Here is a 16,626-nt window from a genome sequence, read left to right on the forward strand (position 1 = left end):
ATGAAAAACGAAGAGTGGAGAATCCGAGTATCGATCCCGGTACTTCTCACATGCAAAGCGATCGCTCTACTAATTAAGCTAATTCCCCATATTCTTCTGACTGATTTATTATATTCAAATGATCAATAATTCAATTTTCCGATGAAAAACGAAGAGTGGAGAATCCGGGTATCGATCCCGGTACTTCTCACATGCAAAGCGAGCGCTCTACTAATTTAGCTAATTCCCCATATTCTTCTGACTGATATATTATATTCAAATGAGTAATAATTCAATTTTCCGATGAAAAACGAAGAGTGGAGAATCCGGGTATCGATCCCGGTACTTCTCACATGCGAAGCGAGCGCTCTACGAATTGAGCTAATTCCCCATATTCTTCAGACTGATTTATTATATTCAAATGAGCAATAATTCAATTTTCCGATGAAAAACGAAGAGTGGAGAATCCGGGTATCGATCCCGGTACTTCTCACATGCGAAGCGAGCGCTCTACCAATTGAGCTAATTCCCCATATTCTTCAGACTGATTTATTATATTCAAATGAGCAATAATTCCATTTTCCGATGAAAAACGAAGAGTGGAGAATCCGGGTATCGATCCCGGTACTTCTCACATGCGAAGCGAGCGCTCTACCAATTGAGCTAATTCCCCATATTCTTCAGACTGATTTATTATATTCAAGTGAGCAATAATTCAATGTTCCGATTAAAAACGAAGAGTGGAGAATCCGGGTATCGATCCCGGTACTTCTCACATGCGAAGCGAGCGCTCTACCAATTGAGCTAATTCCCCATATTCTTCAGACTGATTTATTATATTCAAATGAGCAATAATTCAATTTTCCGATGAAAAACGAAGAGTGGAGAATCCGGGTATCGATCCGGTACTTCTCACATGCGAAGCGAGCGCTCTACCAATTGAGCTTATTCCCCATATTCTTCAGACTGATTTATTATATTAAATGAGCAATAATTCAATTTTCCGATGAAAAACGAAGAGTGGAGAATCCGAGCATCGATCCCGGTACTACTCACATGCAAAGCGATCGCTCTACTAATTAAGCTAATTCCCCATATTCTTCTGACTGATTTATTATATTCAAATGATCAATAATTCAATTTTCCGATGAAAAACGAAGAGTGGAGAATCCGGGTATCGATCCCGGTACTTCTCACATGCAAAGCGAGCGCTCTACTAATTTAGCTAATTCCCCATATTCTTCTGACTGATTTATTATATTCAAATGAGCAATAATTCAATTTTCCGATGAAAAACGAAGAGTGGAGAATCCGGGTATCGATACCGGTACTTCTCACATGCGAAGCGGGCGCTCTACCAATTGAGCTAATTCCCCATATTCTTCAGACTGATTTATTATATTCAAATGAGCAATAATTCAATTTTCCGATGAAAAACGAAGAGTGGAGAATCCGGGTATCGATCCCGGTACTTCTCACATGCGAAGCGAGCGCTCTACCAATTGAGCTAATTCCCCATATTCTTCAGACTGATTTATTATATTCAAATGAGCAATAATTCAATTTTCCGATGAAAAACGAAGAGTTGAGAATCCGGGTATCGATCCCGGTACTTCTCACATGCGAAGCGAGCGCTCTACCAATTGAGCTAATTCCCCATATTCTTCAGACTGATTTATTATATTCAAGTGAGCAATAATTCAATGTTCCGATGAAAAACGAAGAGTGGAGAATCCGGGTATCGATCCCGGTACTTCTCACATGCGAAGCGAGCGCTCTACCAATTGAGCTTATTGCCCATATTCTTCAGACTGATTTATTATATTCAAATGAGCAATAATTAAATTTTCCGATGAAAAACGAAGAGTGGAGAATCCGGGTATCGATACCGGTACTTCACACATGCGAAGCGAGCGCTCTACCAATTGAGCTAATTCCCCATATTCCTCAGACTTATTTATTATATTCAAATGAGCAATAATTCCATTTTCCGATGAAAAACGAAGAGTGGAGAATCCGGGTATCGATCCCGGTACTTCTCACATGCGAAGCGAGCGCTCTACCAATTGAGCTAATTCCCCATATTCTTCAGACTGATTTATTATATTCAAATAAGCAATAATTCAATTTTCCGATGAAAAACGAAGAGTGGAGAATCCGGGTATCGATCCCGGTACTTCTCACATGCGAAGCGAGCGCTCTACCAATTGAGCTAATTCCCCATATTCTTCTGACGGATTTATTATATTCAAATGAGCAATAATTCAATTTTCCGATGAAAAACGAAGAGTGGAGCATCCGGGTATCGATCCCGGTACTTCTCACATGCGAAGCGAGCGCTCTACGAATTGAGCTAATTCCCCATATTCTTCAGACTGATTTATTATATTCAAATGAGCAATAATTCAATTTTCCGATGAAAAACGAAGAGTGGAGAATCCGGGTATCGATCCCGGTACTTCTCACATGCGAAGCGAGCGCTCTACCAATTGAGCTAATTCCCCATATTCTTCAGACTGATTTATTATATTCAAATGAGCAATAATTCAATTTTCCGATGAAAAACGAAGAGTTGAGAATCCGGGTATCGATCCCGGTACTTCTCACATGCGAAGCGAGCGCTCTACCAATTGAGCTAATTCCCCATATTCTTCAGACTGATTTATTATATTCAAGTGAGCAATAATTCAATGTTCCGATGAAAAACGAAGAGTGGAGAATCCGGGTATCGATCCCGGTACTTCTCACATGCGAAGCGAGCGCTCTACCAATTGAGCTTATTGCCCATATTCTTCAGACTGATTTATTATATTCAAATGAGCAATAATTCAATTTTCCGATGAAAAACGAAGAGTGGAGAATCCGGGTATCGATACCGGTACTTAACACATGCGAAGCGAGCGCTCTACCAATTGAGCTAATTCCCCATATTCCTCAGACTTATTTATTATATTCAAATGAGCAATAATTCCATTTTCCGATGAAAAACGAAGAGTGGAGAATCCGGGTATCGATCCCGGTACTTCTCACATGCGAAGCGAGCGCTCTACCAATTGAGCTAATTCCCCATATTCTTCAGACTGATTTATTATATTCAAATAAGCAATAATTCAATTTTCCGATGAAAAACGAAGAGTGGAGAATCCGGGTATCGATCCGGTACTTCTCACATGCGAAGCGAGCGCTCTACCAATTGAGCTAATTCCCCATATTCTTCTGACGGATTTATTATATTCAAATGAGCAATAATTCAATTTTCCGATGAAAAACGAAGAGTGGAGCATCCGGGTATCGATCCCGGTACTTCTCACATGCGAAGCGAGCGCTCTACGAATTGAGCTAATTCCCCATATTCTTCAGACTGATTTATTATATTCAAATGAGCAATAATTCAATTTTCCGATGAAAAACGAAGAGTGGAGAATCCGGGTATCGATCCCGGTACTTCTCACATGCGAAGCGAGCGCTCTACCAATTGAGCTAATTCCCCATATTCTTCAGACTGATTTATTATATTCAAATGAGCAATAATTCAATTTTCCGATGAAAAACGAAGAGTGGAGAATCCGGGTATCGATCCCGGTACTTCTCACATGCAAAGCGAGCGCTCTACTAATTAAGCTAATTCCCCATATTCTTCTGACTGATTTATTATATTCAAATGATCAATAATTAAATTTTCCGATGAAAAACGAAGAGTGGAGAATCCGGGTATCGATCCCGGTATTTCTCACATGCAAAGCGAGCGCTCTACTAATTTAGCTAATTCCCCATATTCTTCTGACTGATTTATTATATTCAAATGAGCAATAATTCAATTATCCGATGAAAAACGAAGAGTGGAGAATCCGGGTATCGATCCCGGTACTTCTCACATGCGAAGAGAGCGCTCTACCAATTGAGCTAATTCCCCATATTCTTCAGACTGATTTATTATATTCAAATGAGCAATAATTCAATTTTCCGATGAAAAACGAAGAGTGGAGAATCCGGGTATCGATCCCGGTACTTCTCACATGCGAAGCGAGCGCTCTACCAATTGAGCTAATTCCCCATATTCTTCAGACTGATTTATTATATTAAAATGAGCAATCATTCAATTTTCCGATGAAAAACGAAAAGTGGAGAATCCGGGCATCGAACCCGGTACTTCTCTCATGTTAAGCGAGCGCTCTCCCAATTGAGCTAATTCCCCATATTCTTCAGACTGATTTATTATATTCAAATGAGCAATAATTCAATTTTCCGATGAAAAACGAAGAGTGGAGAATCCGGGTATCGATCCCGGTACTTCTCACATGCGAAGCGAGCGCTCTACCAATTGAGCTAATTCCCCATATTCTTCAGACTGATTTATTATATTCAAATGAGCAATAATTCAATTTTCCGATGAAAAACGAAGAGTGGAGAATCCGGGTATCGATCCCAGTACTTCTCACATGCGAAGCGAGCGCTCTACCAATTGAGCTAATTCCCCATATTCTTCAGACTGATTTATTATATTCAAATGAGCAATAATTCAATTTTCCGATGAAAAACGAAGAGTGGAGAATCCGGGTATCGATCCCGGTACTTCTCACATGCGCAGCGAGCCCTCTACCAATTAAGCTAATTCCCCATATTCGTCTGACTGATTTATTATATTCAAATGAGCAATAATTCAATTTTCCGATGAAAAACGAAGAGTGGAGAATCCGGGTATCGATCCCGGTACTTCTCACATGCGAAGGTAGCGCTCTACCAATTGAGCTAATTCCCCATATTCTTCAGACTGATTTATTATATTCAAATGAGCAATAATTCAATTTTCCGATGAAAAACGAAGAGTGGAGAATCCGGGTATCGATCCCGGTACTTCTCACATGCGAAGCGAGCGCTCTACGAATTGAGCTAATTCCCCATATTCTTCAGACTGATTTATTATATTCAAATGAGCAATAATTCAATTTTCCGATGAAAAACGAAGAGTGGAGAATCCGGGTATCCATACCGGTACTTCACACATGCGAAGACAGCCCTCTACCAATTGAGCTAATTCCCCATATTCCTCAGACTTATTTATTATATTCAAATGAGCAATAATTCCATTTTCCGATGAAAAACGAAGAGTGGAGAATCCGGGTATCGATCCCGGTACTTCTCACATGCGAAGCGAGCGCTCTACCAATTGAGCTAATTCCCCATATTCTTCTGACTGATTTATTATATTCAAATGAGCAATAATTCAATTTTCCGATGAAAAACGAAGAGTGGAGAATCCGGGTATCGATCCCGGTACTTCTCACATGCGAAGCGAGCGCTCTAATAATTGAGCTAATTCCCCATATTCTTCTGACTGATTTATTATATTCAAATGAGCAATAATTCAATTTTCCGATGAAAAACGAAGAGTGGAGAATCCGAGTATCGATCCCGGTACTTCTCACATGCAAAGCGAGCGCTCTACTAATTAAGCTAATTCCCCATATTCTTCTGACTGATTTATTATATTCAAATGATCAATAATTCAATTTTCCGATGAAAAACGAAGAGTGGAGAATCCGGGTATCGATCCCGGTACTTCTCACATGCAAAGCGAGCGCTCTACTAATTTAGCTAATTCCCCATATTCTTCTGACTGATTTATTATATTCAAATGAGCAATAATTCAATTATCCGATGAAAAACGAAGAGTGGAGAATCCGGGTATCGATCCCGGTACTTCTCACATGCGAAGCGAGCGCTCTACCAATTGAGCTAATTCCCCATATTCTTCAGACTGATTTATTATATTCAAATGAGCAATAATTCAATTTTCCGATGAAAAACGAAGAGTGGAGAATACGGGTATCGATCCCGGTACTTCTCACATGCGAAGCGAGCGCTCTACCAATTGAGCTAATTCCCCATATTCTTCAGACTGATTTATTATATTCAAATGAGCAATAATTCAATTTTCCGATGAAAAACGAAGAGTGGAGAATCCGGGTATCGATCCCGGTACTTCTCACATGCGAAGCGAGCGCTCTACGAATTGAGCTAATTCCCCATATTCTTCAGACTGATTTATTATATTCAAGTGAGCAATAATTCAATGTTCCGATGAAAAACGAAGAGTGGAGAATCCGGGTATCGATCCCGGTACTTCTCACATGCGAAGCGAGCGCTCTACCAATTGAGCTAATTCCCCATATTCTTCAGACTGATTTATTATATTCAAATGAGCAATAATTCAATTTTCCGATGAAAAACGAAGAGTGGAGAATCCGGGTATCGATCCCGGTACTTCTCACATGCGAAGCGAGCGCTCTACCAATTGAGCTAATTCCCCATATTCTTCAGACTGATTTATTATATTCAAATGAGCAATAATTCAATTTTCCGATGAAAAACGAAGAGTGGAGAATCCGGGTATCGATCCCGGTACTTCTCACATGCGAAGCGAGCGCTCTAATAATTGAGCTAATTCCCCATATTCTTCTGACTGATTTATTATATTCAAATGAGCAATAATTCAATTTTCCGATGAAAAACGAAGAGTGGAGAATCCGAGTATCGATCCCGGTACTTCTCACATGCAAAGCGAGCGCTCTACTAATTAAGCTAATTCCCCATATTTTTCTGACTGATTTATTATATTCAAATGATCAATAATTCAATTTTCCGATGAAAAACGAAGAGTGGAGAATCCGGGTATCGATCCCGGTACTTCTCACATGCAAAGCGAGCGCTCTACTAATTTAGCTAATTCCCCATATTCTTCTGACTGATTTATTATATTCAAATGAGCAATAATTCAATTATCCGATGAAAAACGAAGAGTGGAGAATCCGGGTATCGATCCCGGTACTTCTCACATGCGAAGCGAGCGCTCTACCAATTGAGCTAATTCCCCATATTCTTCAGACTGATTTATTATATTCAAATGAGCAATAATTCAATTTTCCGATGAAAAACGAAGAGTGGAGAATACGGGTATCGATCCCGGTACTTCTCACATGCGAAGCGAGCGCTCTACCAATTGAGCTAATTCCCCATATTCTTCAGACTGATTTATTATATTCAAATGAGCAATAATTCAATTTTCCGATGAAAAACGAAGAGTGGAGAATCCGGGTATCGATCCCGGTACTTCTCACATGCGAAGCGAGCGCTCTACCTATTGAGCTAATTCCCCAGATTCTTCAGACTGATTTATTATATTCAAGTGAGCAATAATTCAATGTTCCGATGAAAAACGAAGAGTGGAGAATCCGGGTATTGATCCCGGTACTTCTCACATGCGAAGCGAGCGCTCTACCAATTGAGCTAATTCCCCATATTCTTCAGACTGATTTATTATATTCAAATGAGCAATAATTCAATTTTCCGATGAAAAACGAAGAGTGGAGAATCCGGGTATCGATCCCGGTACTTCTCACATGCGCAGCGAGCCCTCTACCAATTAAGCTAATTCCCCATATTCTTCTGACTGATTTATTATATTCAAATGAGCAATAATTCAATTTTCCGATGAAAAACGAAGAGTGGAGAATCCGGGTATCGATCCCGGTACTTCTCACATGCGAAGGTAGCGCTCTACCAATTGAGCTAATTCCCCATATTCTTCAGACTGATTTATTATATTCAAATGAGCAATAATTCAATTTTCCGATGAAAAACGAAGAGTGGAGAATCCGGGTATCGATCCCGGTACTTCTCACATGCGAAGCGAGCGCTCTACGAATTGAGCTAATTCCCCATATTCTTCAGACTGATTTATTATATTCAAATGAGCAATAATTCAATTTTCCGATGAAAAACGAAGAGTGGAGAATCCGGGTATCCATACCGGTACTTCACACATGCGAAGACAGCCCTCTACCAATTGAGCTAATTCCCCATATTCCTCAGACTTATTTATTATATTCAAATGAGCAATAATTCCATTTTCCGATGAAAAACGAAGAGTGGAGAATCCGGGTATCGATCCCGGTACTTCTCACATGCGAAGCGAGCGCTCTACCAATTGAGCTAATTCCCCATATTCTTCTGACTGATTTATTATATTCAAATGAGCAATAATTCAATTTTCCGATGAAAAACGAAGAGTGGAGAATCCGGGTATCGATCCCGGTACTTCTCACATGCGAAGCGAGCGCTCTAATAATTGAGCTAATTCCCCATATTCTTCTGACTGATTTATTATATTCAAATGAGCAATAATTCAATTTTCCGATGAAAAACGAAGAGTGGAGAATCCGAGTATCGATCCCGGTACTTCTCACATGCAAAGCGAGCGCTCTACTAATTAAGCTAATTCCCCATATTCTTCTGACTGATTTATTATATTCAAATGATCAATAATTCAATTTTCCGATGAAAAACGAAGAGTGGAGAATCCGGGTATCGATCCCGGTACTTCTCACATGCAAAGCGAGCGCTCTACTAATTTAGCTAATTCCCCATATTCTTCTGACTGATTTATTATATTCAAATGAGCAATAATTCAATTATCCGATGAAAAACGAAGAGTGGAGAATCCGGGTATCGATCCCGGTACTTCTCACATGCGAAGCGAGCGCTCTACCAATTGAGCTAATTCCCCATATTCTTCAGACTGATTTATTATATTCAAATGAGCAATAATTCAATTTTCCGATGAAAAACGAAGAGTGGAGAATACGGGTATCGATCCCGGTACTTCTCACATGCGAAGCGAGCGCTCTACCAATTGAGCTAATTCCCCATATTCTTCAGACTGATTTATTATATTCAAATGAGCAATAATTCAATTTTCCGATGAAAAACGAAGAGTCGAGAATCCGGGTATCGATCCCGGTACTTCTCACATGCGAAGCGAGCGCTCTACCAATTGAGCTAATTCCCCATATTCTTCAGACTGATTTATTATATTCAAGTGAGCAATAATTCAATGTTCCGATGAAAAACGAAGAGTGGAGAATCCGGGTATCGATCCCGGTACTTCTCACATGCGAAGCGAGCGCTCTACCAATTGAGCTAATTCCCCATATTCTTCAGACTGATTTATTATATTCAAATGAGCAATAATTCAATTTTCCGATGAAAAACGAAGAGTGGAGAATCCGGGTATCGATCCCGGTACTTCTCACATGCGAAGCGAGCGCTCTACCAATTGAGCTAATTCCCCATATTCTTCAGACTGATTTATTATATTCAAATGAGCAATAATTCAATTTTCCGATGAAAAACGAAGAGTGGAGAATCCGGGTATCGATCCCGGTACTTCTCACATGCGAAGCGAGCGCTCTAATAATTGAGCTAATTCCCCATATTCTTCTGACTGATTTATTATATTCAAATGAGCAATAATTCAATTTTCCGATGAAAAACGAAGAGTGGAGAATCCGAGTATCGATCCCGGTACTTCTCACATGCAAAGCGAGCGCTCTACTAATTAAGCTAATTCCCCATATTTTTCTGACTGATTTATTATATTCAAATGATCAATAATTCAATTTTCCGATGAAAAACGAAGAGTGGAGAATCCGGGTATCGATCCCGGTACTTCTCACATGCGAAGCGAGCGCTCTACCAATTGAGCTAATTCCCCATATTCTTCAGACTGATTTATTATATTCAAATGAGCAATAATTCAATTTTCCGATGAAAAACGAAGAGTGGAGAATCCGGGTATCGATCCCGGTACTTCTCAAATGCGAAGCGAGCGCTCTACCAATTGAGCTAATTCCCCATATTCTTCAGACTGATTTATTATATTCAAATGAGCAATAATTCAATTTTCCGATGAAAAACGAAGAGTGGAGAATCCGGGTATCGATCCCGGTACTTCTCACATGCGAAGCGAGCGCTCTACCAATTGAGCTAATTCCCCATATTCTTCAGACTGATTTATTATATTCAAATGAGCAATAATTCAATTTTCCGATGAAAAACGAAGAGTGGAGAATCCGGGTATCGATCCCGGTACTTTTCACATGCGAAGCGAGCGCTCTACCAATTGAGCTAATTCCCCATATTCTTCAGACTGATTTATTATATTAAAATGAGCAATAATTCAATTTTCCGATGAAAAACGAAGAGTGGAGAATCCGGGTATCGATCCCGGTACTTCTCACATGCGAAGCGAGCGCTCTTATAATTGAGCTAATTCCCCATATTCTTCAGACTGATTTATTATATTCAAATGAGCAATAATTCCATTTTCCGATGAAAAACGAAGAGTGGAGAATCCGGGTATCGATCCCGGTACTTCTCACATGCGAAGCTAGCGCTCTACCAATCGAGCTAATTCCCCATATTCTTCAGACTGATTTATTATATTCAAATGAGCAATAATTCCATTTTCCGATGAAAAACGAAGAGTGGAGAATCCGAGTATCGATCCCGGTACTTCTCACATGCAAAGCGATCGCTCTACTAATTAAGCTAATTCCCCATATTCTTCTGACTGATTTATTATATTCAAATGATCAATAATTCAATTTTCCGATGAAAAACGAAGAGTGGAGAATCCGGGTATCGATCCCGGTACTTCTCACATGCAAAGCGAGCGCTCTACTAATTTAGCTAATTCCCCATATTCTTCTGACTGATTTATTATATTCAAATGAGCAATAATTCAATTTTCCGATGAAAAACGAAGAGTGGAGAATCCGGGTATCGATCCCGGTACTTCTCACATGCGAAGCGAGCGCTCTACCAATTGAGCTAATTCCCCATATTCTTCAGACTGATTTATTATATTCAAATGAGCAATAATTCAATTTTCCGATGAAAAACGAACAGTGGAGAATCCGGGTATCGATCCCGGTACTTCTCACATGCGAAGCGAGCGCTCTACCAATTGAGCTAATTCCCCATATTCTTCTGACTGATTTATTATATTTAAATGAGCAATAATTCAATTTTCCGATGAAAAACGAAGAGTGGAGAATCCGGGTATCGATCCCGGTACTTCTCACATGCGAAGCGAGCGCTCTACCAATTGAGCTAATTCCCCATATTCTTCAGACTGATTTATTATATTCAAATGAGCAATAATTCAATTTTCCGATGAAAAACGAAGAGTGGAGAATCCGGTATCGATCCCGGTACTTCTCACATGCGAAGCGAGCGCTCTACAAATTGAGCTAATTCCCCATATTCTTCAGACTGATTTATTATATTCAAATGAGCAATAATTCAATTTTCCGATGAAAAACGAAGAGTGGAGAATCCGTGTATCGATACCGGTACTTCACACATTCGAAGCGAGCGCTCTACCAATTGAGCTAATTCCCCATATTCCTCAGACTTATTTATTATATTCAAATGAGCAATAATTCCATTTTCCGATGAAAAACGAAGAGTGGAGAATCCGGGTATCGATGCCGGTACTTCTCACATGCGAAGCGAATGCTCTACCAATTGAGCTAATTCCCCATATTCTTGAGACTGATTTATTATATTCAAATGAGCAATAATTCAATTTTCCGATGAAAAACGAAGAGTGGAGAATCCGGGTATCGATCCCGGTACTTCTCACATGCGAAGCCAGCGCTCTACCAATTGAGCTAATTCCCCATATTCTTCAGACTGATTTATTATATTCAAATGAGCAATAATTCAATTTTCCGATGAAAATCGAAGAGTGGAGAATCCGGGTATCGATACCGGTACTTCTCACATTGCAAAGCGAGCGCACTACCAATTGAGCTAATTCCCCATATTCTTCTGACTGATTTATTATATTCAAATGAGCAATAATTCAATTTTCCGATGAAAAACGAAGAGTGGAGAATCCGGGTATCGATCCCGGTACTTCTCACATGCGAAGCGAGCGTTCTACCAATTGAGCTAATTCCCCATATTCTTCTGACTGATTTATTATATTCAAATTAGCAATAATTCAATTTTCCGATGAAAAACGAAGAGTGGAGAATCCGGGTATCAATCCCGGTACTTGTCACATGTGAAACGAGCGCTCTACCCATTGAGCTAAGTCCCCATATTCTTCCGAGTGATTTATTATATTCAAATGAGCAATAATTCAATTTTCCGATGAAAAACGAAGAGTGGAGAATCCGGGTATTGATCCCGGTACTTCTCACATGCGAAGCGAGCGCTCTACCAATTACGCTAATTCCCCATACTCTTCTTACTGATTTATTATATTCAAATGAGCAATAATTCAATTTTCCGATTAAAAACGAAGAGTGGAGAATCCGGGTATCGATCCCGGTACTTCTCACATGCAAAGATAGCGCTCTAACAATTGAGCTAATTTCCCATATTCTTCTAACTGATTTATTATATTCAAATGAGCAATAATTCAATTTTCCGATGAAAAACGAAGAGTGGAGAATCCGGGTATCGATCCCGGTACTTTTCACATGCGAAGCGAGCGCTCTACCAATTGAGCTAATTCCCCATATTCTTCAGACTGATTTATTATATTCAAATGAGCAATAACTCAATTTTCCGATGAAAAACGCAGAGTGGAGAATCCGGGTATCGATCCCGGTACTTCTCACATGCGAAGCGAGCGCTCTACCAATTGAGCTAATTCCCCATATTCTTCTGATTTTTTTATTGTATTTACATGAGCAATCATTCAATGTTCCGATGAAAACGAAAAGTGGAGAATCCGGGTATCCATCCCGGTACTTCTCACATGCGAAGCGAATGCTCTACCAATTGAGCTAATTCCCCATATTCTTGAGACTGATTTATTATATTCAAATGAGCAATAATTCAATTTTCCGATGAAAAACGAAGAGTGGAGAATCCGGGTATCGATCCCGGTACTTCTCACATGCGAAGCCAGCGCTCTACCAATTGAGCTAATTCCCCATATTCTTCAGACTGATTTATTATATTCAAATGAGCAATAATTCAATTTTCCGATGAAAATCGAAGAGTGGAGAATCCGGGTATCGATACCGGTACTTCTCACATTGCAAAGCGAGCGCACTACCAATTGAGCTAATTCCCCATATTCTTCTGACTGATTTATTATATTCAAATGAGCAATAATTCAATTTTCCGATGAAAAACGAAGAGTGGAGAATCCGGGTATCGATCCCGGTACTTCTCACATGCGAAGCGAGCGTTCTACCAATTGAGCTAATTCCCCATATTCTTCTGACTGATTTATTATATTAAAATTAGCAATAATTCAATTTTCCGATGAAAAACGAAGAGTGGAGAATCCGGGTATCGATCCCGGTACTTCTCACATGCGAAGCGAGCGCTCTAATAATTGAGCTAATTCCCCATATTCTTCTGACTGATTTATTATATTCAAATGAGCAATAATTCAATTTTCCGATGAAAAACGAAGAGTGGAGAATCCGAGTATCGATCCCGGTACTTCTCACATGCAAAGCGAGCGCTCTACTAATTAAGCTAATTCCCCATATTTTTCTGACTGATTTATTATATTCAAATGATCAATAATTCAATTTTCCGATGAAAAACGAAGAGTGGAGAATCCGGGTATCGATCCCGGTACTTCTCACATGCGAAGCGAGCGCTCTACCAATTGAGCTAATTCCCCATATTCTTCAGACTGATTTATTATATTCAAATGAGCAATAATTCAATTTTCCGATGAAAAACGAAGAGTGGAGAATCCGGGTATCGATCCCGGTACTTCTCAAATGCGAAGCGAGCGCTCTACCAATTGAGCTAATTCCCCATATTCTTCAGACTGATTTATTATATTCAAATGAGCAATAATTCAATTTTCCGATGAAAAACGAAGAGTGGAGAATCCGGGTATCGATCCCGGTACTTCTCACATGCGAAGCGAGCGCTCTACCAATTGAGCTAATTCCCCATATTCTTCAGACTGATTTATTATATTCAAATGAGCAATAATTCAATTTTCCGATGAAAAACGAAGAGTGGAGAATCCGGGTATCGATCCCGGTACTTTTCACATGCGAAGCGAGCGCTCTACCAATTGAGCTAATTCCCCATATTCTTCAGACTGATTTATTATATTAAAATGAGCAATAATTCAATTTTCCGATGAAAAACGAAGAGTGGAGAATCCGGGTATCGATCCCGGTACTTCTCACATGCGAAGCGAGCGCTCTTATAATTGAGCTAATTCCCCATATTCTTCAGACTGATTTATTATATTCAAATGAGCAATAATTCCATTTTCCGATGAAAAACGAAGAGTGGAGAATCCGGGTATCGATCCCGGTACTTCTCACATGCGAAGCTAGCGCTCTACCAATCGAGCTAATTCCCCATATTCTTCAGACTGATTTATTATATTCAAATGAGCAATAATTCCATTTTCCGATGAAAAACGAAGAGTGGAGAATCCGAGTATCGATCCCGGTACTTCTCACATGCAAAGCGATCGCTCTACTAATTAAGCTAATTCCCCATATTCTTCTGACTGATTTATTATATTCAAATGATCAATAATTCAATTTTCCGATGAAAAACGGAGAGTGGAGAATCCGGGTATCGATCCCGGTACTTCTCACATGCAAAGCGAGCGCTCTACTAATTTAGCTAATTCCCCATATTCTTCTGACTGATTTATTATATTCAAATGAGCAATAATTCAATTTTCCGATGAAAAACGAAGAGTGGAGAATCCGGGTATCGATCCCGGTACTTCTCACATGCGAAGCGAGCGCTCTACCAATTGAGCTAATTCCCCATATTCTTCAGACTGATTTATTATATTCAAATGAGCAATAATTCAATTTTCCGATGAAAAACGAACAGTGGAGAATCCGGGTATCGATCCCGGTACTTCTCACATGCGAAGCGAGCGCTCTACCAATTGAGCTAATTCCCCATATTCTTCTGACTGATTTATTATATTTAAATGAGCAATAATTCAATTTTCCGATGAAAAACGAAGAGTGGAGAATCCGGGTATCGATCCCGGTACTTCTCACATGCGAAGCGAGCGCTCTACCAATTGAGCTAATTCCCCATATTCTTCAGACTGATTTATTATATTCAAATGAGCAATAATTCAATTTTCCGATGAAAAACAAAGAGTGGAGAATCCGGGTATCGATCCCGGTACTTCTCACATGCGAAGCGAGCGCTCTACAAATTGAGCTAATTCCCCATATTCTTCAGACTGATTTATTATATTCAAATGAGCAATAATTCAATTTTCCGATGAAAAACGAAGAGTGGAGAATCCGTGTATCGATACCGGTACTTCACACATTCGAAGCGAGCGCTCTACCAATTGAGCTAATTCCCCATATTCCTCAGACTTATTTATTATATTCAAATGAGCAATAATTCCATTTTCCGATGAAAAACGAAGAGTGGAGAATCCGGGTATCGATGCCGGTACTTCTCACATGCGAAGCGAATGCTCTACCAATTGAGCTAATTCCCCATATTCTTGAGACTGATTTATTATATTCAAATGAGCAATAATTCAATTTTCCGATGAAAAACGAAGAGTGGAGAATCCGGGTATCGATCCCGGTACTTCTCACATGCGAAGCCAGCGCTCTACCAATTGAGCTAATTCCCCATATTCTTCAGACTGATTTATTATATTCAAATGAGCAATAATTCAATTTTCCGATGAAAATCGAAGAGTGGAGAATCCGGGTATCGATACCGGTACTTCTCACATTGCAAAGCGAGCGCACTACCAATTGAGCTAATTCCCCATATTCTTCTGACTGATTTATTATATTCAAATGAGCAATAATTCAATTTTCCGATGAAAAACGAAGAGTGGAGAATCCGGGTATCGATCCCGGTACTTCTCACATGCGAAGCGAGCGTTCTACCAATTGAGCTAATTCCCCATATTCTTCTGACTGATTTATTATATTCAAATTAGCAATAATTCAATTTTCCGATGAAAAACGAAGAGTGGAGAATCCGGGTATCAATCCCGGTACTTGTCACATGTGAAACGAGCGCTCTACCCATTGAGCTAAGTCCCCATATTCTTCCGAGTGATTTATTATATTCAAATGAGCAATAATTCAATTTTCCGATGAAAAACGAAGAGTGGAGAATCCGGGTATTGATCCCGGTACTTCTCACATGCGAAGCGAGCGCTCTACCAATTACGCTAATTCCCCATACTCTTCTTACTGATTTATTATATTCAAATGAGCAATAATTCAATTTTCCGATTAAAAACGAAGAGTGGAGAATCCGGGTATCGATCCCGGTACTTCTCACATGCAAAGATAGCGCTCTAACAATTGAGCTAATTTCCCATATTCTTCTAACTGATTTATTATATTCAAATGAGCAATAATTCAATTTTCCGATGAAAAACGAAGAGTGGAGAATCCGGGTATCGATCCCGGTACTTTTCACATGCGAAGCGAGCGCTCTACCAATTGAGCTAATTCCCCATATTCTTCAGACTGATTTATTATATTCAAATGAGCAATAACTCAATTTTCCGATGAAAAACGCAGAGTGGAGAATCCGGGTATCGATCCCGGTACTTCTCACATGCGAAGCGAGCGCTCTACCAATTGAGCTAATTCCCCATATTCTTCTGATTTTTTTATTGTATTTACATGAGCAATCATTCAATGTTCCGATGAAAACGAAAAGTGGAGAATCCGGGTATCCATCCCGGTACTTCTCACATGCGAAGCGAATGCTCTACCAATTGAGCTAATTCCCCATATTCTTGAGACTGATTTATTATATTCAAATGAGCAATAATTC

General features: G+C 39.6%; 33 non-coding genes across 33 annotated transcripts; all 33 read right to left on the reverse strand.

Annotated features, from left to right (window-relative positions):
* Positions 1-438: 438 nt before the first annotated feature.
* On the reverse strand, positions 439-511 carry Trnaa-cgc (transfer RNA alanine (anticodon CGC)). The gene has a single exon. It is a non-coding gene; the product is annotated as a tRNA-Ala (tRNA).
* A 68-nt stretch (positions 512-579) lies between these two features.
* Trnaa-cgc (transfer RNA alanine (anticodon CGC)) lies at positions 580-652 on the reverse strand. The gene has a single exon. It is a non-coding gene; the product is annotated as a tRNA-Ala (tRNA).
* A 68-nt stretch (positions 653-720) lies between these two features.
* On the reverse strand, positions 721-793 carry Trnaa-cgc (transfer RNA alanine (anticodon CGC)). Its single transcript has one exon. It is a non-coding gene; the product is annotated as a tRNA-Ala (tRNA).
* Positions 794-1,423: 630 nt separating this feature from the next.
* Trnaa-cgc (transfer RNA alanine (anticodon CGC)) lies at positions 1,424-1,496 on the reverse strand. The gene has a single exon. It is a non-coding gene; the product is annotated as a tRNA-Ala (tRNA).
* Positions 1,497-1,987: 491 nt separating this feature from the next.
* Trnaa-cgc (transfer RNA alanine (anticodon CGC)) lies at positions 1,988-2,060 on the reverse strand. Its single transcript has one exon. It is a non-coding gene; the product is annotated as a tRNA-Ala (tRNA).
* Positions 2,061-2,128: 68 nt separating this feature from the next.
* On the reverse strand, positions 2,129-2,201 carry Trnaa-cgc (transfer RNA alanine (anticodon CGC)). The gene has a single exon. It is a non-coding gene; the product is annotated as a tRNA-Ala (tRNA).
* A 209-nt stretch (positions 2,202-2,410) lies between these two features.
* Trnaa-cgc (transfer RNA alanine (anticodon CGC)) lies at positions 2,411-2,483 on the reverse strand. Its single transcript has one exon. It is a non-coding gene; the product is annotated as a tRNA-Ala (tRNA).
* Positions 2,484-2,974: 491 nt separating this feature from the next.
* Positions 2,975-3,047, reverse strand: Trnaa-cgc (transfer RNA alanine (anticodon CGC)). The gene has a single exon. It is a non-coding gene; the product is annotated as a tRNA-Ala (tRNA).
* A 349-nt stretch (positions 3,048-3,396) lies between these two features.
* Positions 3,397-3,469, reverse strand: Trnaa-cgc (transfer RNA alanine (anticodon CGC)). The gene has a single exon. It is a non-coding gene; the product is annotated as a tRNA-Ala (tRNA).
* Positions 3,470-3,960: 491 nt separating this feature from the next.
* On the reverse strand, positions 3,961-4,033 carry Trnaa-cgc (transfer RNA alanine (anticodon CGC)). The gene has a single exon. It is a non-coding gene; the product is annotated as a tRNA-Ala (tRNA).
* A 209-nt stretch (positions 4,034-4,242) lies between these two features.
* Trnaa-cgc (transfer RNA alanine (anticodon CGC)) lies at positions 4,243-4,315 on the reverse strand. Its single transcript has one exon. It is a non-coding gene; the product is annotated as a tRNA-Ala (tRNA).
* A 773-nt stretch (positions 4,316-5,088) lies between these two features.
* On the reverse strand, positions 5,089-5,161 carry Trnaa-cgc (transfer RNA alanine (anticodon CGC)). The gene has a single exon. It is a non-coding gene; the product is annotated as a tRNA-Ala (tRNA).
* A 491-nt stretch (positions 5,162-5,652) lies between these two features.
* On the reverse strand, positions 5,653-5,725 carry Trnaa-cgc (transfer RNA alanine (anticodon CGC)). Its single transcript has one exon. It is a non-coding gene; the product is annotated as a tRNA-Ala (tRNA).
* A 350-nt stretch (positions 5,726-6,075) lies between these two features.
* Positions 6,076-6,148, reverse strand: Trnaa-cgc (transfer RNA alanine (anticodon CGC)). Its single transcript has one exon. It is a non-coding gene; the product is annotated as a tRNA-Ala (tRNA).
* Positions 6,149-6,216: 68 nt separating this feature from the next.
* Trnaa-cgc (transfer RNA alanine (anticodon CGC)) lies at positions 6,217-6,289 on the reverse strand. The gene has a single exon. It is a non-coding gene; the product is annotated as a tRNA-Ala (tRNA).
* Positions 6,290-6,780: 491 nt separating this feature from the next.
* Positions 6,781-6,853, reverse strand: Trnaa-cgc (transfer RNA alanine (anticodon CGC)). Its single transcript has one exon. It is a non-coding gene; the product is annotated as a tRNA-Ala (tRNA).
* Positions 6,854-7,203: 350 nt separating this feature from the next.
* Positions 7,204-7,276, reverse strand: Trnaa-cgc (transfer RNA alanine (anticodon CGC)). Its single transcript has one exon. It is a non-coding gene; the product is annotated as a tRNA-Ala (tRNA).
* Positions 7,277-7,908: 632 nt separating this feature from the next.
* On the reverse strand, positions 7,909-7,981 carry Trnaa-cgc (transfer RNA alanine (anticodon CGC)). The gene has a single exon. It is a non-coding gene; the product is annotated as a tRNA-Ala (tRNA).
* A 491-nt stretch (positions 7,982-8,472) lies between these two features.
* On the reverse strand, positions 8,473-8,545 carry Trnaa-cgc (transfer RNA alanine (anticodon CGC)). The gene has a single exon. It is a non-coding gene; the product is annotated as a tRNA-Ala (tRNA).
* A 350-nt stretch (positions 8,546-8,895) lies between these two features.
* Trnaa-cgc (transfer RNA alanine (anticodon CGC)) lies at positions 8,896-8,968 on the reverse strand. The gene has a single exon. It is a non-coding gene; the product is annotated as a tRNA-Ala (tRNA).
* Positions 8,969-9,036: 68 nt separating this feature from the next.
* On the reverse strand, positions 9,037-9,109 carry Trnaa-cgc (transfer RNA alanine (anticodon CGC)). The gene has a single exon. It is a non-coding gene; the product is annotated as a tRNA-Ala (tRNA).
* A 350-nt stretch (positions 9,110-9,459) lies between these two features.
* Positions 9,460-9,532, reverse strand: Trnaa-cgc (transfer RNA alanine (anticodon CGC)). The gene has a single exon. It is a non-coding gene; the product is annotated as a tRNA-Ala (tRNA).
* Positions 9,533-9,741: 209 nt separating this feature from the next.
* Trnaa-cgc (transfer RNA alanine (anticodon CGC)) lies at positions 9,742-9,814 on the reverse strand. Its single transcript has one exon. It is a non-coding gene; the product is annotated as a tRNA-Ala (tRNA).
* A 773-nt stretch (positions 9,815-10,587) lies between these two features.
* Positions 10,588-10,660, reverse strand: Trnaa-cgc (transfer RNA alanine (anticodon CGC)). The gene has a single exon. It is a non-coding gene; the product is annotated as a tRNA-Ala (tRNA).
* Positions 10,661-10,728: 68 nt separating this feature from the next.
* Positions 10,729-10,801, reverse strand: Trnaa-cgc (transfer RNA alanine (anticodon CGC)). The gene has a single exon. It is a non-coding gene; the product is annotated as a tRNA-Ala (tRNA).
* A 68-nt stretch (positions 10,802-10,869) lies between these two features.
* Trnaa-cgc (transfer RNA alanine (anticodon CGC)) lies at positions 10,870-10,942 on the reverse strand. The gene has a single exon. It is a non-coding gene; the product is annotated as a tRNA-Ala (tRNA).
* Positions 10,943-12,420: 1,478 nt separating this feature from the next.
* Positions 12,421-12,493, reverse strand: Trnaa-cgc (transfer RNA alanine (anticodon CGC)). Its single transcript has one exon. It is a non-coding gene; the product is annotated as a tRNA-Ala (tRNA).
* A 914-nt stretch (positions 12,494-13,407) lies between these two features.
* Trnaa-cgc (transfer RNA alanine (anticodon CGC)) lies at positions 13,408-13,480 on the reverse strand. Its single transcript has one exon. It is a non-coding gene; the product is annotated as a tRNA-Ala (tRNA).
* Positions 13,481-13,689: 209 nt separating this feature from the next.
* Positions 13,690-13,762, reverse strand: Trnaa-cgc (transfer RNA alanine (anticodon CGC)). Its single transcript has one exon. It is a non-coding gene; the product is annotated as a tRNA-Ala (tRNA).
* A 773-nt stretch (positions 13,763-14,535) lies between these two features.
* On the reverse strand, positions 14,536-14,608 carry Trnaa-cgc (transfer RNA alanine (anticodon CGC)). The gene has a single exon. It is a non-coding gene; the product is annotated as a tRNA-Ala (tRNA).
* A 68-nt stretch (positions 14,609-14,676) lies between these two features.
* On the reverse strand, positions 14,677-14,749 carry Trnaa-cgc (transfer RNA alanine (anticodon CGC)). The gene has a single exon. It is a non-coding gene; the product is annotated as a tRNA-Ala (tRNA).
* A 68-nt stretch (positions 14,750-14,817) lies between these two features.
* Trnaa-cgc (transfer RNA alanine (anticodon CGC)) lies at positions 14,818-14,890 on the reverse strand. Its single transcript has one exon. It is a non-coding gene; the product is annotated as a tRNA-Ala (tRNA).
* A 1,479-nt stretch (positions 14,891-16,369) lies between these two features.
* Trnaa-cgc (transfer RNA alanine (anticodon CGC)) lies at positions 16,370-16,442 on the reverse strand. Its single transcript has one exon. It is a non-coding gene; the product is annotated as a tRNA-Ala (tRNA).
* Between the last annotated feature and the right edge of the window lie 184 nt (positions 16,443-16,626).

The sequence above is a fragment of the Euprymna scolopes genome, chromosome 39 (assembly GCF_053919585.1).
Source record: "Euprymna scolopes isolate OS-2025 chromosome 39, ASM5391958v1, whole genome shotgun sequence".
NCBI lineage: Eukaryota > Metazoa > Mollusca > Cephalopoda > Sepiida > Sepiolidae > Euprymna > Euprymna scolopes.